The sequence below is a fragment of the Callorhinchus milii genome, unplaced genomic scaffold (genome assembly GCF_018977255.1).
Source record: "Callorhinchus milii isolate IMCB2004 unplaced genomic scaffold, IMCB_Cmil_1.0 Scaffold42, whole genome shotgun sequence".
Taxonomy (NCBI): domain Eukaryota; kingdom Metazoa; phylum Chordata; class Chondrichthyes; order Chimaeriformes; family Callorhinchidae; genus Callorhinchus; species Callorhinchus milii.
Genome location: NW_024704783.1, coordinates 165267 through 187141, shown reverse-complemented (window position 1 = coordinate 187141; position 21875 = coordinate 165267).

The following is a 21875-nucleotide window of genomic DNA, read 5'->3' as shown; positions in this document are numbered from 1 at the left end:
TCTCTCAATTGGAGAATCGTGGAGTACAGTCCCATGTCCAGACTTCACAATGGAGAATGACAACAAAATCAAAGTATATTTGTACGGTGCTCCTGACATAGGGTAGCATCTCAGACCTTACACACAGCGATGGAGGGTGATTGTTGGTGATTGTTGGTGATTGTTGGTGGTGCCGTCATGAGAAATAAAACTTGAAACGAAAAGAGAGGCTTGTTGCTTTTTTTTAAGGTCTTGTAGTAATATTAATATTAAGTCCACTTGATGTAGCGCCTCTTCAATTCTTCATGACGTCTCGAAAAGAAAAGCAGTTTTTTATAGGTGTCCTGGACAAAAATCTGCGGGAAAAAAATGATCACCCACTTTATGGCTGGCTGTGAGCCGTTTACCTGCAGTGTTGGTATAAAATACAGTCATTGCAGTAAATGCCTTTCTTGCACGTTGAGAGGTTTGAACGACCCCAGATGTCGCTTTATCAAGTGCAAGGCTGTTTGACATTGAGTTAATAAGCAGGTATTAATATCGTTCTGTTAGCCTTAAATGCGACTGAAAAAATGTTTATTGCAAAAGAGAAATATATGTTATTGAAATCAACAGGGTTTGTTAGATTGTATCTCGTTACCAGAGAAATAATGCAATTAAAATGCAGCAATTGTATGAACATTACATACGGCAGATGAGCCAGTCTCCATTATTGGAAGACGCACGGAAATATTTGTGATTGACAACCTGTGATTTGTAATGTCATTAAACACGCGCCTTCAGATTGATCAGTCTAAATTTACTGCAGGGCTATATTAGCTGACGCGTTTAACCCGCATAATGTACACTTTGGCATATTTTGTGAAGTGCTTCGAGCCGTCTCAAAGACATGGTACGGCGCCATTTTAAATCCAAGGATTATTATGATTAAGGTTGTCGATTGAAGTCCAAAGAATTATCTTGAGCCTGGGTGATCCACCCTCTTTTAGCAACTGACTGCCGGACGCGACATTTGAGAAGGTTCCTGGGGACACATAAGCAGTATTTTGGTGTTTCCCGTCCGAAAATATAACCTGCAATAGTAACACAGAAATGCTATATTTTTAATGTTGTAACTGCATTACGTAAACTCACTCCATTTTAATTACATGTAGAAGGATATTTTGAAAATTTCGACAAATTTTGAACAATAACAGAGGTATTTTTCTCCAGGTGTCTTTCTCTCTGTGTGCCCCTGCTTATGTGTCTCACTCTGTTTGCATAGCTCTGCATCTCTCTCGCTCTCTCTCTCTGTGCCTCTTTATGTCTGTGTCTCCTTAAACCTCTTTCTGTTGGTGATTCTGTATCTCGCTCTGTCTGTGTGCCTCTCTGTGTGCCTCTCTGTGTCTCTATATCTATCTGTATGTATGCGTTGTACCTGGATCTGTATCACTTTCTCTGTCGGGCCATCCTTATATCTCTCTGCATATATGTTTGTGTGTCACTGCATCTCTGTATATATCTGTGTGTGTCTCTCTATCTCTGTGTATATCTGTGTCGGACTCAGTATATATCTGTCTCACTTTTCCTGTACCTCTCCGTGTCTTTGCAACTGTGTCTCTATATCGCTCGTTGTCTTTACTCTCTTTGTCTTTGGGTTTCTGTCTCAAATTCTCGTCCTCTTTCTCCCTTTCTATCTGGATCTAGCTTTAAATATCTTTGTGATTTTGTGTGTGTGTGTGTGCGTGCGTGTTTCTCGCTCTGCATCTTTTCTCGGTCTGTGTGCATTCTTCTCAATCCCTCTTTGCTTCTGTGCGTATTTCTTCCTTTCTCTGTGTCTAACGCCCCTCGCTCCTTTTCTCTTTCCGCCTGTATTACACTCCATCTGCGTCTCCCTCTCTCCCTCTCTCTCTCTCTCTCTCTCTCACTCTGTCACTCTCTCTCAAAGCATATATATATATATGTCTTTCTCTCTTTAAGTGACAGAGTGCATCTCTCTCTGTACCGCAAGCTTTGTCACTGTAACTCTTTACCACTATGCATACAACGGACGGAGAGCTTCCGAGAGCGAAGTAGGATTTGTTCCTTCTCCCTTTCAATCTACACAATTGCGACTTGATTTGGAAAAGGCGACTGTTGCTCCAGCAGAATGCGCACAGCTTCCATTTCATCAACACTATGTAAACTGTACAAATGGATCATTATGACTGATCATGTCTCTCTCTCTCTCTCTCTCTCTTTCTCTCCCTCTCATTCTCTCTGTAGCTAACCTAGTGGCGATTGTGATCCTGGCTGGAGGGACGTGCGGTCTCTCCAAATGTATCTCTCTCTATTTGGTGACCATGTCAGTGGCTGATCTGATGGTGGTTATTGTCGGGGTGATTTCCAATCGCATAGTTTCTTTTTACTTCCCATATTCATTCGTGTACATCACTCACGTTTGCCGTCTGGTAAACGCACTGGTTTGTGCAACAAGGGCAATTTCTGTCTGGTTAACTGTGGCTTTCACCTTTGATCGATACGTCGCCATCTGTTGCCAAAAACTGAAAGCTAAATATTGCACTGAAAAAACAGCTTGTACAATGATAGCGGTATTCAGTGTATTCTTCCTTGTGCAAAACTTTCCCTGGTACTTTGCATATGAACCATATAACATAGTTAATAACATACCGTGGGGTTGTCAATATAAAACAAACTATTATACGTCTCTCCCATGGATAGTATTTGACACGCTCAACATTATTTTAACTCCGTTTCTCCCATTTGTTTTGATTTTGCTGCTGAACGCCCTGACTGTCAGCCACATACTGGTGGCCAGTCGAGCCCGCAGTAGATTGCGGGGACACAGCAATGGGGACAGGAATAGAGGAGCGAGTGACAGTGATCCAGAGATGAGGAACAGAAGGAAATCCATCATTTTACTATTTGCTGTTTCTGCCAATTTTATATTATTATGGATAACATTTGTTTTATTTTTCTTATATTGGAGGGTTTCAAAAATATATTACGCCACAGGGCCTTATGATCCTTTGTTTATTTTCTGGCGAACTGGCTACATGCTGCAGCTTTTGAGCTCTTGCACAAACACGTGTATTTATGCGGGAACCCAGACTAAATTTAGAGAGGAACTTAAGAAAGCGGTGACACTTCCTTTTATTCTAATTGTTAGATTAGTTCGACGACAAACTTGCCAGTGGTTAACCAGTGTAACTGGATAGACAATGGGTCCATTGTGTTCCTTTGTGAGCGTCTCTGTTTATATTCACTGCGTTTGTCTGTATGTGTGATTGTGTGTGTGCAGGTTATTGTCTGTGTCTGCGTGTGGGTGTGAGTTTGTGCATGTGCGTATGTGATTGTCTGTGTGTGTGTGTATCAGCATCTGTGTGTATATGTTTACTTGTGTTTGACTGTGTGTCCGTGTATGTGTCTGTGATTGCTTGTGGGAGTGAAGGGTACTTGGGAGCCGCAAAATTGCCTTAATCACATACTTCTGTGGGGGATAATACTTTCTGTGTCGTGTGTGTGTGCGAATGCGTGTGTGAGATGGTGTGTGTGACTTCGTTGTGTCGGATATCACTTTTCAACAACAACATTAACAAACTTACATTTGAATAGCGTCTTTCCCGTCTGGAGGATTTCCCAAAGCGCTGTACAGATAACCGATTGGGAGTTTGTACGGTATACAACGATGTTGTCAATAAAACGAGCCAACACATTTTTCTCGTATGTTCAGCATTTAAATTGTTTGATTTTAAGGCACTCTCGAGTTTTCCATTCTCTCTGCTTTTGCTGCTCAATGCTCTGACTGTCAGTCATATTCTCGTTGCCAGTCGAGCCAACCGTACATTGTTGTGGAGCTGCAATGCGGACAGGAATAAAGGTGCGAGTGAAGGAGTGCGCAAGTGGCTGCCGCGTTTCGCCTCTAAAATATACAATCATTTCACATGACACTCTATTCTGTGAAGCGCTTTGAGATATCTCGAAGACGGGATACGGCGTTGTGAAAATGCAACGATTTATTACGCTTAATATTCTTAACGTTTTCCCAATTAGAAGAATAAGTCAAGGAGCCTTTCTGCACACAGTTCTTCACGCATTGCTTCGCACAACAAGCAATAATTTTTCAATTTCATGACAGTTCACATAACGATTCTCAATCCACAGCAATAGTAAATTAACAACTTGATATATTCTCACTTTAATTTACTTGATAATGCACAAACACATAAAAATAATAAAACACACTTCTAAACGCATTTCGCCCGCAAAATGTACAGTCAATTCACTTTAGAGTTTATCCTTTGAAGCGTTTTCAGATATCTCGAAAGCGTGACAAGGCGCTATACCAAATAAAATAATTATTTTTATTATTATAGGAGCTTGACATTACTTTCCACTTCCGAGAAGGCCTCGGTGTAATTTTGATGATACTAATCAAAGTTAATAATAATAATAATCCTTGCATTTGCTATAGCGCTTTTCACTCCTTCGTGACATCGCAAAGCGCTTCACAGAATAGACTGCAAAGTGAAATGACTGTATAGTTGTGGGCGAAAACCCGGCAGCCAATTGCGCACAGCAGTGTCACACAAACAGTCGTGGACAGCCATTGAAAATGACAAACATATTTTTGTTTGGTTTTCGAGCTATTACTTTTAGTCGTGTGGAGCTTATTCATGTCATCGAGGCTTCTAAAGCGCTTTGCAGTATGTACTTTGTTAGAGAGTGAGTGTGTGAGTTTTTCAGAGACAGAAAGAGAGATACATTGTTCTGCGGTTTTGTGTTTTTTTGGTGAATACAAAAAATACAAGAAGACTTGTTTCTCTACACATCAGTGAAACGACGATTTTCATGTGAAAAATGCTTCCTAATTTCCTCCTTATTCCCACCTAAAATGTGTCATAATCTATTGAAAGGCAAAATCAAAGGTCAGCAAATCTATATTTGAGTTGATCCACCCTCATCTTACAGGGGCACAAACATTACAGATCAATATCAGAGAGTCAAGACATGTCCCATATTCACAGCTCAGTCAGTGAGAGACACAGACACAGAGACACAGATGTGTGGACATGTACCTCTCACCCTGTCACTCGGGTACACTGTCTACAGCTCCCAGGATGCCCCGCGTGGCCCGGGCACGGCACCAGAGGGCACTGAGCCGTGAAGCATTCTGGGACTTGTAGTTTTCGTGATCGGTGTAACTGCCCAGGATTGCGATTGTGGTGTCAGTGGTGTTATTCAGAAACCTGCCCTGTATATACACAGACAAGGCCTCTTTTACAGAGACGAGGCTTTTATAGAGAGGCCATACATATTATACATAGATCAGGCCGGTTATACAGGGTCCAGGTTGTTAAAAGAAGACCAGTATCCTTGTAAAAAGACCAGGTAATTTATACAGAGACCAGGCACTTTATACATAGTCAAGGCTTGTTATAGAGAGAACTGGCCTGTTACACCGAATCCAAGTTGTCATACAAAGACCAGGACTGTCATACATAGACCACGTCTGTTAAACTGAGACCAGGTCTGTTATATATAAACCAGGGCTGTTATATGATTAGAGCACTCGTTTTGCAAGCGAGAGACCTGAGTTCAATTCCAGGCCAGGTGAAACCTTTGGCAAGTTTCCTTACTCCACATGCCTAATAATAATCGCTCCAAAAAAACAAAACAATAATAAATTGGTCATTTTCAATCCACGACTGTTTGTGGGACACTGCTGTGCGCAATTGGCTGCCGCGTTCTCCTACAAATGTAAAGTCAATTCACTTTACAGTATATTATGTGAAGCACTTTGGGATGTCCAGAAGACGTGAAAAGCGCTACATCGAATGCAAAGATTATTATTATTATGATAAGGTCATGCATTTTATACACAGACCAGACCTGTTTTACAGGCATGTTGGTCTCTGTCTAGCAAACTGCAGTTGAACAGTTTGCTATGGAGAGAACAGGGCTCTTATACAGAGACCAGGCATTCATACAGATATTAGGCCCATTATACGCAGAAAAGGCCTGTTATAGAGAGACCAGGCCAGCTATACACAGACTAGTTGCTATACTGAGACAAGGACGGGAACACATGAGTCAAGCCTTTCATACGTAGACAAGCTCTTTCATAGATAGACCAGGGTGTTATACAAAGTCGAGGCCTGTTATACACTGACCAGGCTTGTTTTACAGAGATCAGTCTGTTATACAGAGACCAGGCTTTTATGCAGAGACCAGACGATATATACAGAGACTATGCCAGATACTTTGACACATACACAAGGACTATTAAACAAGGCTAACGGACAAAGAGCAGCCTTTTACACAGATACTAGGACAGTGTAACTTAGACCAGGCCTATTATAAAAAGACCAGTCCTGTTATGCAGAAAACAGGCGTAATGTAAACAAACCAGGCCTCTATACATGTTATACAGAGACCAGTCGGTTATACAGATACCAGACTTGTTTTACTGAGTTCAGGCAGATATACAGCGAGCCTGTTATACAGTGACCATTGATGTTATCTAGAGACCTGCACTGTTCTACAAACATCAAGCCATTATTGCAGAGACCAGGCAGACCTGGCATTTTATATGGAGATCAGACGGTTATACAGGGAACAGGCATCTTATTTATAGACCAGATTGTTTTGCAGCGAACAGGCTGTTACGCAGAGTCCAATGTGCTATATCACCGACATCATCAACCTGTCCCATATCACCGACATCAACAACCTGTCCCTCTCCTCTGGCTCTGTCCCCATTACCTTAAAAACTACCACCATCACGCCCACCCTGAAAAAACCCTCCCTTGATGCGTCGCAGCTATCAAGCTACCGGCCCATCTCCAACCTCCCCTTTCTCTCCAAGGTCCTGGAAAGAGTTGTCGCCTCCCAACTGCGCTCCTTCCTTTCCACCCATTCTCTTTTCGAACCCCTTCAGTCAGGATTCCGTGCTGCCCATAGCACAGAAACTGCCTTGGTCAAGGTCACCAATGATATCCTGACCATCTGTGACCAGGGCTCCCTCTGCCTCCTCGTCCTCCTCGACCTATTGGCAGCATTCGATAAGGTCGACCACGCTATCCTACTCCACCGCTTGTCCTCCCACCTCAACCTTCAAGGCACTGTCCTTGAGTGGTTTAGGTCGTACATTTCTCACCGTCTTCACTTTGTCTCGACGAATGGCTTCTCCTCCACCCACCGTACTGTCTCATGTGGTGTCCCTCAGGGCTCTGTCCTCGGTCCCCTCCTCTTCACCGTCTACATGCTCCCCCTTGGTGACATCATCCGCAGACATGGAGATAACTTCCACATGTATGCGCATGACACACAACTCTACCTTTCCTCCTCTACTCTCAACTCCACGACCACTGAGGTCCTGACATCTGTCTGTCCGATATCGAGTCCTGGACGAGAGACAACTTGCTTCAGCTCAACGTGCGAAAAACCGAGGCCCTCCTGATTGGCTCAGGTCAGCGCCTCCGCACCTCAGGCGCCGACACCATTAGCATCCAATGCTGCACTCTCCACCTCTCAAAGCCGGTCAGGAACCTCGGCGTTTTGTTCGACCCTGAGCTATCCTTTCTCCCGCACATCCGCACCACAACTGGCACCGCCTTCCATCACATCCGAAACATCGCCAGACTACGGCATTACCTCATCCCTCACGCTGCTGAAACCCTGGTCCCCGCCTTTGTCACCTCAAGGCTGGACTATGGGAACTCTCTACTCGCCGGCCTTCCCGGCACATCCCTCCACAAGCTGCAGGTTATTCAGAACTCTGCAGCTCGTGTACTGTCCAGCACCAGGCTTCGGGACCACATCACTCCCACCCTCGCTAGCCTCCACTGGCTCCCCATCCCCCAGAGGATTGATTTCAAGATCCTCATCCTCACCTACAAGGCCATTCACGGCCTTGCTCCCTCCTACCTCTCCAACCTAATATCCCCCTACCTACCTGCCCTTACCCTCCGTTCCTCTGTCTCCGGTGTGCTCCACGTCCCCCGCCCCAACCGCCCTACCATCGGTGGTCGGGCCTTCAGCCTTAGCTCCCAGGCTCTGGAACTCTATCCCCCAGTGCCTTCGCCGCTTCCTCCCTTTCCTCCTTCAAGGCCGGTCTCAAAACCTTTCTCTTTTACCGTGCCTTCAGCTCCCCTCTCGACTCTCTTCCCCCTCCTCGCTCCCTCCCTTCCCTCCCCTCCCTCCGCTCACCCTGACCATTTCCCCCCTCCTCGCTCCCTCCCTTCCCTCCCATCACCCTGACCATTTCCCCCCTCCTCGCTCCCTCCCTTCCCTCCCCTCACCCTGACCATTTCCCCTGCTCGGGTCATGACCCAACTGTGCAGCGCCGTGGGACGTCCTCCTGACGTGAAAGGCGCTTTATAAATGGAATCTTGTTGTTGTTGTTGTTGTTGTTGTTTATCGGAAATTAAAGTGATTGTTGATTCAAAGTATCAATCAAACGGTTACAACTGCTGTATCCAATTGTACTAAAAGCTGAGCGTCAGGAAAAATAATGGTGACTTGACGCAGCCGCTTTGTGTTCACTTTGTTTTTCCTCCCGGTGTTTATGGCCATCCATCGAGTGGCTGATCAAAACCCGCTCTGTCGAACGTCATGCGTTTTAATAGTGTGCATCATCCTTGGGAGAGTAAACGAGCGGGGACACTAAGAGCAGAAATGGCTCCAGGGTGTCGAGCTTGCAGAATCTAGACAACCGTCCGTGATGGCCACGTGTACCCACGACTCCAGTTACTGCCGATAACAGGTCAGCAAATCTGACTCTTCGACAGGAATTCGAAGGGCTGTCTCGTCATAGGGTCATTGATTTTCACAATGAGCTTCATTTAACCCTCTAAGTCAAAACAATAACGCAGAGGTACGTCTGTAATCAGCACGAAAGCTTGACAAACAGTGATTTCAATGGCAAGCTTTGGAATTTCAGATTTTAAGATCAGTGTCCACAGCACTCCTGCGAACCTGTACCAACAGCTCTCGGGAATCGGGTACAAAGGACATACTCTGAGAGAGAGATTGCCATATTGAGCTGGGATGCTTGTGACACCAAGTATATTTACAACATATGCTGTCCAACGATTTTAGATTCCCTCCCGACACGACTTCCGCTGTATCAAATTTAAAGATTAATAATTTTATTTTGAAAGACACCATGGATCTATTCTTGTTTGTTGCACTCCATTGGATGTTCAACGATAAACATCCAATAATAAAATCAAAAGCTTCGAGTCTCCGCTTCGCTTCATTGCTAAGTATTTTAGATTCATGTTTGCTATTGAGTTGCATTCTAGCGAACTAACATCAAAAACAAAGTAAGTTAGAAATGATTTATTTCACGAAACGATTTTAACAAGACGCAGAATATCTCAATGGATTGTAGTGATTAAACCGTGTTGACGCTTATCATTCAAAGTGAATATTTCTCCTATAATCTGTGTGAAATAATAATTAAAATCCGAATCCATGCATTTGAAATAGCGCTTTTTGTGTCTTCTGGAAGCCACAGCATCACAGAATATATTGAACAGTGTATTAGCTGTATAATTGTGGGTGAACTGCAGCACCTAATTAACCACAGCAGTGCCCGCAAACGGACATGGATTTAAGTGACCAGTTTATTTATTTTATATTCTTGAGGGATTATTATCATGGGTTGGAAGTAAGAAAACTTGCGCTAGGTTTTGCCCTGGCAGGAATCGAACCACATCTCTCACTTGGGAGGCGAACACTTTAGCCTCTGAGCTACAGGTCTCCCCGTGACATAGAAATGAAGATTACTTGGCTCGATATCCATCTGTCATAGAGATGAGGGTTCCCTGACTTGCTATCCAGGGACGGTGACTGACAATACACATGATAAAGGTTCCCCAGAGTTTTCCCATTAGAATGAATAATATTGCCTCTCAATGCGTTATTTCAAACTGTTAGTTGGAGACGCTGTGTTCGGCAATAACGCTCCTCCTCATATCTTGCCATGTCATCTTCAAAATTATATGAAATAGAAGCAATTTCCTACCCGTTTCTTGCATTGGTTGGAGTACAAGGTAGGTTATTAACAGTTCTCTACGCGTTACAGAAATCAAAGTCTCGTAATATGCGAACATATCCATACCTATCGTTTATTTCAGTTATTCAATTTTACCTGTTTGCTAAATTAGTCATTGGGAAAATAATCATTATGTTTGAAATAACGCCGTTAAAATCAGCAGGTTGTCTCCGAACGTCTCACTTGTTGTGCTGTAAAATGCAGTTGTTGTACATTTTGTTGTCGAATAAAGCAGCTCATCCGTGCAGAGGAACTTCTCACAGACAATCATTAGACCTGGATGTCAATTAGTTTCCAGAATGGGGCAGATCCCAGTTTCGTTTATTTATCTTGATTCACATTTTGCAGACTTCCCCGTACCTTACATATATATGTACTGTGGACACTTGGACATCACGTCTTTAAGGCTTCGGTGGATAAGTCTAGTTTGCCTTCTTAAGGAGATGCCGACTTCCACATCTCTCCGTTTTGCTATGATTGTGGCCGGGCTGAGATCAGTGGAGACTATCGCCTGGCCCCTGGCAAGCCAACAAGAGGCTAATGCCACATGGCCGCGCATTATTGGTAAGATGAGGGAGGTTTTACGAGTGTGTGGGCCTATAAGGTGACTGGCAGTTATCACACACTAGACCAGGTGCCTGCTCTCCTCCGCTGTTCTTGTGTGGTGGTGTCCGTGAACCTGTGATCTTCAATCATATCTGAAAGATTTGGCGCAATTCTCCTGGGACGTGAACCCAGTATTTTTCATCTTTTCAGTGAACTTGTTGGCGATTGTAATCCTGTCCCGGGGAAGGTGCGGGCAATCCAATGTCGACACTCTCTTCCTGGTGGCCATGGCAGCGGCGGATCTAATGGTTATTTTCAATGATGTTTTACTGAATCGAGTTAATAATATGTATTTCCGTTTCAGCTTCTTGTACTTCATTTCTGTGTGTCAGCTACGAAATGTTCTGCTCGCTTCCGTGACTCGATGTTCTATCTGGCTGACAGTCGTTTTACTTTTGATCGCCATGTCGCCAATTGTTGTCAGAAAATAAAACACAGATTTTGCTCTGTAAAATCGGCGAGTTTGGTGATAACCGCAGTGTGTGCGCTCAGCTGTGCGCAATGCATTCCATTATATTTCATGTTGATTCCTGGTGTGATAATTAATAATATACCGAAATACTGCAGACCAAAACCCAGTTATCACACTTAACCATATTGGAGAGCGTACGAATGGTTGATCCGTACGTTCAATCCTGTAGGTGTATCCGTTATCATTATCTTTATCAATGCTTTGACTGTCGGACATATTCTCGTAGCCAGCAGAGCGCGCAAGAGAATCCGAGGTGACAGCAGTTCTAATAAAACGAATGATCCCGAAATGATGAAACGCAGGAAATCCATCATTTTGCTCTTCGTTATTTCGGGCACTTTTCTACTTTTGTGGATGACACATGTTGTCTATTCGATAAATTGGTCGGTTGCAAACTACAACTATCAAAATAAAGAAAGTAGCATTCGTAATACAATCCAACAGACTGGATTCATGCTTCAGCTTTTGAGCTCCTGTACAAACACTTGCATCTATGCGGTAACTCAGGTCAAGTTTAGAAAGGAAATGAAGAAGATTCTTCAATATCCATTTGCTCTGTTGCTTCAATTGGTTAAGAAAATTTGATTATTTATACTGATTGATTGTAAAACGTTGCCGCAGCACAATCATCACATGACATTTCACTCCTTATATTCCAACTATACCAATCCGTTTGACACTGGAAGAGAAAGAACATATTCACAAGATGTAGTTTTATATGGTTGGAGAGTTGAGATGATATTGGGAAACGTTATTGCACAGAATGTATTCTCGATGTAACTTTGCTCTTGAAGTCTGCTCCGTTTTAAACTGTAAAGGAAAATCATTATTCAGTTCGATCGTACCATTCAAGGAGAAGATTGACTTCCCTGAGAAAATGTTCAAGCAATGCTGTAACTGTTACGTAGCAGTGCAGTGATGACCATTAAATCCGTTTTCCCCACAGTTTCTCGTTTCATTTGAGTTTCGTTGATCACAGTGGTTGATTGTTTGCTCATCAAATTTGAGCAATGCAGTTTAATTTTGGAAGCGGTACTCATATCTCTCCTGCACCTGAAAAATTCCAGACTAATAGTCTGAAGACAACATTTCTATACAGCTTTTGATAAGATCATAAATGCCAAAAAAAAAATCTATTCTGCAAAGAGAACTTGTTGTTGACGATGTCATAAACATATTATTAATTTTGATATATAATCATTATGTACAATCGCTGACAATTACCAGCCTGGATCAGCACGTAAACGTACTACAAACGTAAAGCCAAACTCATGATCTGGAAATAACTTGTAAAATTCCAGCATTGATTCTATGAATGAATTCAGTTGCATCGTGTAATTGTCATTAATCTGGATTGTGAATCAATTTATCAAATCTGGATGGCAACTTCACACGATTATCATTGGCAAACCTCCAGCAATGGATTGTTGGACAAGAAGCAAAAAACATGTGTGTAGAGCATGTACTTTGCAGACATAGAGACGTTCCACTACACTGTACGGCAACCAATCAGAATAAGCCATTTCCCGACCTGTACACTCGTTATCCAAGGTTCGACTCAACATTGGGCTCGTAATTTTATATAGTCGCTAGCCTCATACTTACACTGCCATATATCATTTTCTTATCGTGTCCGTCTTGTAAAAATTGCCAGAAGCACAATGGAAGAAAGAGAACAAAAGAGAGGCAATTGTTTTCTTGTTTATATGAAATTGAAATGTTAAGCTGCTATTCTTGTTGATATGAATCAAAGTGGCGGATAACACCATTTTGTACTCGAACCATCACTCAACATCTGTCAATAACATAAGCTGCTTTTTCTGGTCAAGAAGAAATGGTCAACATGACATTTGGCATTAAGAAACCATTGGCCTTGGGATGATACAATCTGTTTTTAGTCAAAATGTCTGGTTCTTGGGATAAACAGACGTAACACCGAACTTGACTCTTTGCCCAGTAGCGAAAGGCCTACGTGCCTCACAACAGATTGGATGGCCAAAAAGTTATAAAGCTGGAAGTTTGTTGACATAAAGCAGCAGAATCGGAAGAGAACGAGGCAGGCAGAGGTGAAGGGTCAAAGCACGCTGACTGCTCCAGAACCGGGGAGTATATGTTTTACGTATAATTGTTGTCTTATATTTGAATAAACTGAGTTAGCCACAACATTTTATTGTTAACATTTTGTACACAGCAGTGTTGCACAAACATCCGTGGAATGAGCGACCAAATTAGTATTAATATAATGTTTTTCTTGTGAAAGAAAGCCCCAGAAAAAAAATTCGCTGATCGACTAGCAACTGGTTTCCGTATTTTTAGAAGATAAACAGACGCGTGGAGAGTAAGCAAAGCGGCTAAACGGGAATCGAACACTGGTCTCTCGCTTGTGAGGCAAGTGCTCAAACCACTGAGCAACAGGATTGCACTTTGAAAGAATGACAGGGTTTAGAGGGAATGTTAATTTGGGAACATCGATAAGTCAATTTCTTTAGGGAGGGAGTGAAGGCAGCGCTTTTGAAGCAAGTGCACAGTGTACCAATGGAAGGATTGAGAATCACAATGTTGCTAACAACAACAACAACTTGGATTTACATAGCGCTCTCCAAGGCAGTCGGCGTCTGAGAGCCTTTCACTCTAACGGATCCCGGGGCCAAGCTACGGGACGGGGTAGGAAGGTGACCAAAGGCGCCGTCGAAAATAAAAGTCTTCAGCAGAGACCTGAAAATAGGAAGAGAGGGGGCGAGGCTAAGGGAGTTAGGAAGAGACTTACAGATTCTCGGAGCAAAGTTGCTGAAGGCACGGCCGCCGAAGGTGGAACGGAGGACTCTGCCGACAAGGAGGAGGCGAGACCCGGAGGAAAGAATGCAACGGGCACAGTTTTGAGGAGAGACGAGGTCAGAGTGGTATGTATGCGCAGAGGAGGGGAGGTATTTGATGAGAGTCGTGAGGATCTTTAAATCGATCAGCTCTGGGAGAGAGAGCCAGTGCAATGTGGCAAGGACTGGGGTAAACGTGGAGCTGAATTTGGTGCGCGGAAGGAGTATAATCCAGGAGATAAAATGATGTTGAGAGAGCACATGCCGAGTTTCATTTGAGAGACTAGTAACTAGAGAGATAAGCAGAGGCGGGCTGAAGGTAAATAAGCAGAATTCGGTGCAGACTGTGAGGGGAAGGGGATAGTGTTGGCAACAGACTGGATTATCTGCATGTTGGACACGAGAATATCAATCACAGTTTTGCATTTGTAATTGGATGAGACGGTGTATAAGTCAACGGACCTTGGGTGATGGAGATGGTTGGTTCTGGCGAAGAGGAGCCTCAGGCTGTCCTTACCTCCCGGATGATGTGGAATCGAGCCAATAGAAGGCCAATAGGTTTGTGTCTGTTGACCATGAGTCAGGATATAAATCATAATTTTTCATTCAACAATGTTATTTCCTCCAATACCCAGATTCTTGGTATCATGCCCTTAAGTCTCCTGTAGCATTGCATCAACTTCGACATTCTCTCACCATATTTATCGCCATTTCCTAAACTTAAATCTGCGATGATGCCATTTTTTAACCGTTTCCAATTTCCAGCAGTCTCTTCGTGGAATCACGTGAATCATTGATTTGAGCACACGTCTCACAGGCGAGAGAAACAAGTTAGATTTCGGCAAGGTGAAACATTTGCAAGTTTTCCTGCGCCACACGCCTCTGCTTACCTAACAGTAAGTTGGATCCCGCTTCACCTCTTTATCGATTGGCGTATTTCTTTTCTTGGGAAAACAATTCTTACCAAAAAATAATAATAATATATCGGTCACTCAATCCACAGGTATTTGCTGGACACGGCTGTGTGCAATTGGCTGCTGAGTTTCGCCCACAAAATATAGAGTCAATCCACTTTACAGTATATTCTGTTAAGCGCTTTCAGACGTCTCCAAGACGTGATATGTCGCTACTCGAAACGCAAGGTAAAGGAGGATCGTGTCATGGCACGGATGAAGTACGGTTGAGAGGCGAACAGGACGACGAGGTTCCATATGGGCCTCGTGAAGCGTAGAGTGAGTGCATCCAAAAAGGGAGATGGTTTCAGGACTCAAGGTATGGAGCCTGGTGCGGGAGAGCGACGGGATGCAGAGTTCTGAATGTTCTGCAGCATTTTGAGGACGGAGGGAATTTGTACAGTTCAGCCTGGATGTACTGAACACGTTGATGAGGGTCTCGGGGGTCTCGCTGCGAGATAGTGGTGTAGCGGTGCAACTTTGCGGAGGGGTGGAAAGCAGGATCGGGTCATGGCGCGGATGTGGGTGCTGAAGCACGTTTGAGGGTCAAGCGGGTCTACGCGGTTCCATATCGGCCACAAGAATTGTAGAACGAGTAAATCCAAGAAGGGTGATGCTGTCAGGACTCGATGTATGGAGGCGCTGACATGAGACAAACAGAAGGCATCGATTTGCTGATATTCGGCCGATTCACCTCTGCCATGAAAGTCCCTTCATCATTCTGCCTCCCGGGCCTCCTTCAAAGCACATCTAGAGACATTTCTCTTCGGCAGCATATTCGGCCACCCTCTGTGCCCTGCAGCCCTCCAGTTCGCTACCGCCTCCTCGGTTTCAAATCTCTGACTTTCCAGCAACTTGTGTCGTTCTCCCAGCATCAAAGGCGCTTTACAAATGTAATCTGTTGCTGTTTGCTTGTACCCTAATTCTCACCAAATTTACTCGAAAATCTTAACCAATGAAAATCACTTCATTCCTTGAAACCACTTGCACACTCATTCGTAGTGCTCTCAGTCAGTTCCACGTTCCACACGGTCTATTTAATTTTAAAAATCCCACCGGCCATATCTTCACTTCTAATAAAATTCACCCACTCATAAATCACCCTTTCCGGGTTCCATTGGGGACTTGACTCAGAACGAATTGACATCAAAATGCTTACCCTCACATCTATATTCTTTCACACTGTAGGAACTCGCTCTCTCTCTAATCAGCCAATATTGTACATCGGTGCCAATTACGTCGCCTCAGATAAACCCGGTCCTGTTGTCCGTCACCGGCACACTCTCTAACATCATCAATGACCAAGTCTTCATTCATTATCAATCTCTGGATCTCAATGTCTGTATTCGCCACTTTTTCCCGTCTCTAGCAATATTTAATTCCCATCTGAAAACTTACCATTTCGACAATGCGTATGGTCACCTTCATTTCCCCGATGCTCAGTGTTCAACCCCATCAATGTGAAGCTCATTGAGATGTTTTGTGCTAGTCAAAAATAAAAATGAATAATAAATAATAAATGAATAGAAAATAGAAACCATAACAGCTTACAAACACGTCGGCTACAAACACAGAAAGGACAGAGAAGCATGAATGTCGCAATGACAAATTCTCTTTTTAATAGTAAATCGGGTTCCTGTTGATTCTGTTCTGTTCTGAAGTACGACCCATGCCTCTTTTGATTTTTGAAATTCCTTGATACTTTCACTGGAATGTTACTCTATAAAGGTAAGTATTCCTTTCCGTTCTAGATGTCAGCCTGGCTCAGTGACTCGATGTTAACCTAGCACAAGTCTGGATGTTAGCCTGTCTCATGACTAAGCTTCACTCAGGTATAGGTGTTAGGCTGGCTCAGATCTGGATAACAGCTTCGGTCAGGTCTTAATGTCAGTCTGGATTCACACCGGGGAGTTAGCCTAGCTTAAGTTGGGTTGACCGTCTGGCTCAGGTCTGAGTGTCAGCCGGACTCATTCACTTTAATTCAGCTTGGGTCTCTCCCTGTGTATCAACCGAGCTGAGTTCCGGTGTCAGCTTGGCTCAGCTTTCGGTACCCGCCTGGTTCAATTCTGGTAGACACGCTGGCTCTGCTCTGTGTGTTAGCCTGGCTCAGGTCTGGATGTTTATCTGACTACGTCTGAGTGTCAGCCTCGCTTAAATGGGAGCAGTCTTCCCTCTTTACGTTGAAAGTTTGAATTCAACATGTTGCTTAAGGAAAACATTGCCACTTGTAATACACAGCGGGTTTGTGTTGAAATATTGCCTGATATTCCAACCTTCCAAAGATACCAGTTTAAAATTTGTCCTGGATTGAGGTATGCTTGATTTCATCAGGCAAAGGGCAGGCGATAATGTAGCTTACCATGACTTTGTCCATGTTCGTCGGCAAACGTAGAGTCACGAGACATTATAATGAACATTAAAATGTTTAATATTTTGACTTGAAAATGCGCTCTGTGGTTTGCAATTGTATAATCAGTTATCGGCGCCGTGCAATGGGTATAAGCATCTATGGCTATGTTGGAGCGCTCTGTTAAGCGCAATATCAATGCAAGTTGTTGCAGTTTTGTTCCACTCAATGAAGTCCCAATTGAATGTTGTAAATCATAAACTTATCAGATTTAACGGCAGACATGCTGAGAATTGTTGCCTTGCCTTTTTTGTGATAATCTATAAATCTGTAATCTATAAATCTACAGACAGTGAATAAAACATTCAAAGGTGAGAAAAGCGACGCTGGAAACCGTAGGAATCAAAAATAGCTCTGTAACGTTACTTTCAACCACAAAAGTCTGAACAAATGATGCGATATAATAATAGTAATGTAATAGTAACCGTTGCATTTGATGCAGTTCTACATCAAGTCTTCAACGTCACAGGAACTCAGAGTGTAAACTGCAAAGTGGAATTTCTGTGTATTTGTGATTAAAACATAAGAACATAAGAAATATTCGATGAAAGTGATCGAGGTCCATTTAGTTCGCCTTCCACATTCCTGGCGTTCGCAAGCACATATGCCCAGAACTACCTAAGTATTTGATTCCCAAATGTTACATTATAAAACAAACTTTCCAGTCTGTTTTTGAACAAATCAACACTGAGTGCTTCAACCGTCTCCCTCGGGAACCTGTTCCATATATTTACTGTTTGATCACTGAAATGATGTTTCTGTAGATTCGAAACACAACCGTTTGCGCACAGCAATATCCGAGAAAATCATGAAGTGAGTAATTATTGTACATGGGGAGTTGTTGGCCAGGACACCCAGAGAAGCACCTTGCACATTTTGAATAGTGTCAATTGATTTTTTAACATCCAACTGAAGGCGAAAGCTCAGTTTAAGGTCTCATTCAAAGTACGGCGCCTACGAAAATGGTTTATATGGCATAGGAACATATGAACATAGAAACATCTCAAAGAAGAGATTTATCATCGCCTTAACCAGAAGAATTTATATTTAGAAAACTCTTAAAACCAGCCTCCAGTGCATGGGCTACAGGGGTCTGGATAATCTAAACTTTATGCAAAGTAAAATTGGAGAAACCCACTGTCAGAACAGTGGTGAATTCAATGCCAACAAGATAAAGGGATGGGTTGTGTGCCTAGTGGCTCAGATGCAGAGTTAATAATGGACTGGGACATTTTATGACAGAAAGCTGAACAGGTCAACTTTTTGATCTGGCGTTCCAATGACATTTGGGAATCAAGCAAGTGTCCGAAGTTCAGCATAATCTTTGTCATGTGCATTGAACCTCCAAGCAGTTTGACATAGTCGATTCCTGAGGCGCTTATGGGAACCAAAGAGGTGAGGCCCTGTACTGTTGCGGTTCAACTGAGGAAGATTCCAGCTGATTCACTGAACGATAACTGACTGACAAAAAATTAAATATGTGTATGTTATAAAACCGGTCGGAGCTCGAGACGTTGCGGTGGTCAAAGCAGAAGGCCTTTGTGGAGATGAAGTGGAGAAGGAATGAATGGTAGGAACAGAACCATTTAAGGAAAGAGCCATCAAGTTTGAGGTAAGTGCAGGGGCGGTGGAGTAGGATGGAATGATCAATGGTATCAACGGCAGCAGAGAGGTGAATGCAGACAAGGCGACAGAGGGAGCCCTGGTCGAAGATGAACAATAAGTAAGTTGGCATTTTGACCAAAATTATTTCTGTTGCGGCGGCACAGAAACCCGATTGGAGGGGTTCGTGAAGGATTGGAGCAAGACAGAGGAGTGAAGCTGGGAACTAACAACTCGTTCCAGATCTTGGATAGCAAAGGAAAGTTGAAGTTGGGGCCGTAGTTTGAGAGTACAGATGAGTCCAGGAAGGATGATTTAACGGTGGGAGTTATGACGGCCATTTTAAAACTTGTGCGAACGGTGCTCGTTAACATGGAGAGATTTATGAAGTCTGTGAGTAGGGGGCGAGGAGCAGGAGCTGGGAGTATGTTGAGGGGTAGGAAAGGGGTAGGAATAAATGCATAATATTTGGTTGTTGGTACAATATTATATGACGTCATTAAATTTTTACCGTGGGATTTGAGCTGAAATAAAAGCAATTTCACCTTTGCAATATCAATTATGATTGTGTAAATCTAAGTTCATTATAGAATTCCTAACACATTATAATAGCATCTGTCGGATAGTTTTTTGAGATTAAATTTTTCTTGTATTTCATTTGATGATGGTTTAGTTGATTTGAGTCGATTAACACTCTTTGGAATTCTTGAATGTTGTGCAACAATAATCTGAGATTTCATATCAGTGCAGAGTAATGTTCTGCAGATATTATGCACTCTTTGGCGAGGCGTTCATCTAGGTTGGCGTGGCCAAACATATCAACACATTTGACAACATTCTGTAAGGCAATGAGTCACCATGCTGACATGGGAAGCTATGAATCAGATTGATTAATGAGGGAATTCCGATAGCTGATATAAATTACAGCGATCAAAGCAGCAAAGAAAACAATCAACTGGTCGCTATTTATTCAACATTGGTGGTGCAGACACTTGTGACTCGAGAACTGAAAGCCATGTAAGAACAAAACTCATTCAACTTCTCTCATTTGCAAAATAAATTTCTTGTCCGAATTATGTCCATAAGTTGGAATGCTTGAGGCTTTTGTCACGGAAGCGTTCCTTCCTCTTTGATCGGAACTCTTTCGTCATCCTCGTCCATGACACACCATCTCCACCTCATCTGTTCAAACATATTCTCCTACTACTCTTGCTCAGTCATCTCTGGTGTACGTCAGGGGCGAAACCTTGGGCAAGTTTCCTTACTCCACACGCCTAATAATAATCCCTCCAAAACAAAAAACAATAATAAATTGGTCATTTTCAATCTACGACTGTTTGTGGGACATTGCTGTGCGCAATTGGCTGCCGCGTTCGCCCACAAATATACAGTCAATTCACTTTACAGTATATTCTGTGAAGCGCTTTGGGACGTCCTCCCGACGTGAAAAGCGCTATATCAAATGCAAGGATTATTATTATTATTATTTGTTCTCCTTCCTTCTCCACTTACATGCTTTCACATGGTATCATCATCTACAGACATGGTGTCAACCTCCACTTGCATGGGGAAGCCACATATATTTCCTGTCACTTTGTATTTAGAGCATTTTCCCCGCCAGCGCGAATACCTGGGTTTGACACCAGGGCAGCGTAAAACGTTAACCACTTTTGCATGCTCCTCAACCTTTGTTCACATGGCAGTATGTGAGATCCTGCTTGTTAGGCGATTGGTGGATTGATTTGCGAGGTTAAAATTCCCTGCCAAAACGAAAATTATGGCCACTCAATCTACGACTCTTTATGTGTTACTGCTTTGTGCAATTGGCAGTTGCGTTTCGCACGCAAAATATGCAGGATATGTACTTTACCATAATTCCGGAAAAGCCTTGTGATACGTCTATACGACTCGATAAGGCGATTTTCAAATGCTAGGATTATTATATTATTATCTACTTTTCCATTTCAAGTTATAGAACACACACTGATTTTCTCCACAGTTAGTTGTGGGACATCATTTCTGGCTGAGCACCAGCTTCTGCAGCTTCAAATGGGCAAGTTGAGACCGTTCTCTTGAGATCGTTGGAGCGCTGTAGCTCAGTGCATAGAGCACTGGTTTTGCAAGCGAGAGAACTGAATTCAATTCCAGGCAGGGCGAAACCTTTGGCAAGTTTCCTTACTCCACACGCCTAATAAAAATTCCTCAAGAAAAAATCAATAATAAATCGGTCATTTTCAATCCATGACTTTTTGTGGGACACTGCTGTGCGCAATTGGCTCCGCGTTCGTCAAAAATATGCAGGCAATTCACTTTAAAGTGTGTTCTGTGAAGCACTTTGGGACGTCCTCCCGCCGTGAAAAGCGCTATATCAAATGCAAGGATTATTATTATTAACATTATTATCATGCAATGCCTTCATATACTCCAGCTCTGAACTACGTGTGCCACGCGCACAATAATTTAATTAATCTGAGGATAGAATTAATAGAAAATGGAAAATATATTAACCGTCAACATCGCAAATTGACAGATCGGTGAAAAATACAGATAGGACAGATAAACATTCAGTTCGCATCCAGGTAGTTTGTCCATGGTAGTATCTTGAAATGTTGTTGTTGGTCTATTTCTAAGATTAAGCCATCCACATCTTCCTTGATTTTTGGAGTTTCCTTGAGTGTCACTATTGCCTGGTTAGTATTCATTTCCAGTCTGTATGCCAACCTAGCGCAGTCACTGTGTGTGTGTCAGCGTTACCCATACGATCCCGTACGATAGAGCCATACTATCCTGGCTCAGTCGCTATATGTCAGCATGGATCAGTCGTTTGGTATCAACCTGCCTCAGGATTGGGTGTCAGCCTGCTTCAGATAGTTGCAGTCTTCTTTTATCTTGAAACATTACATTGCGATCGAATACGTTGCAGTAGGAATGTATTTACCGCATGTAATATTAAGTTTGCTTGTATAGATATATCACATTATTGACCTACAAAGTTCCAAAT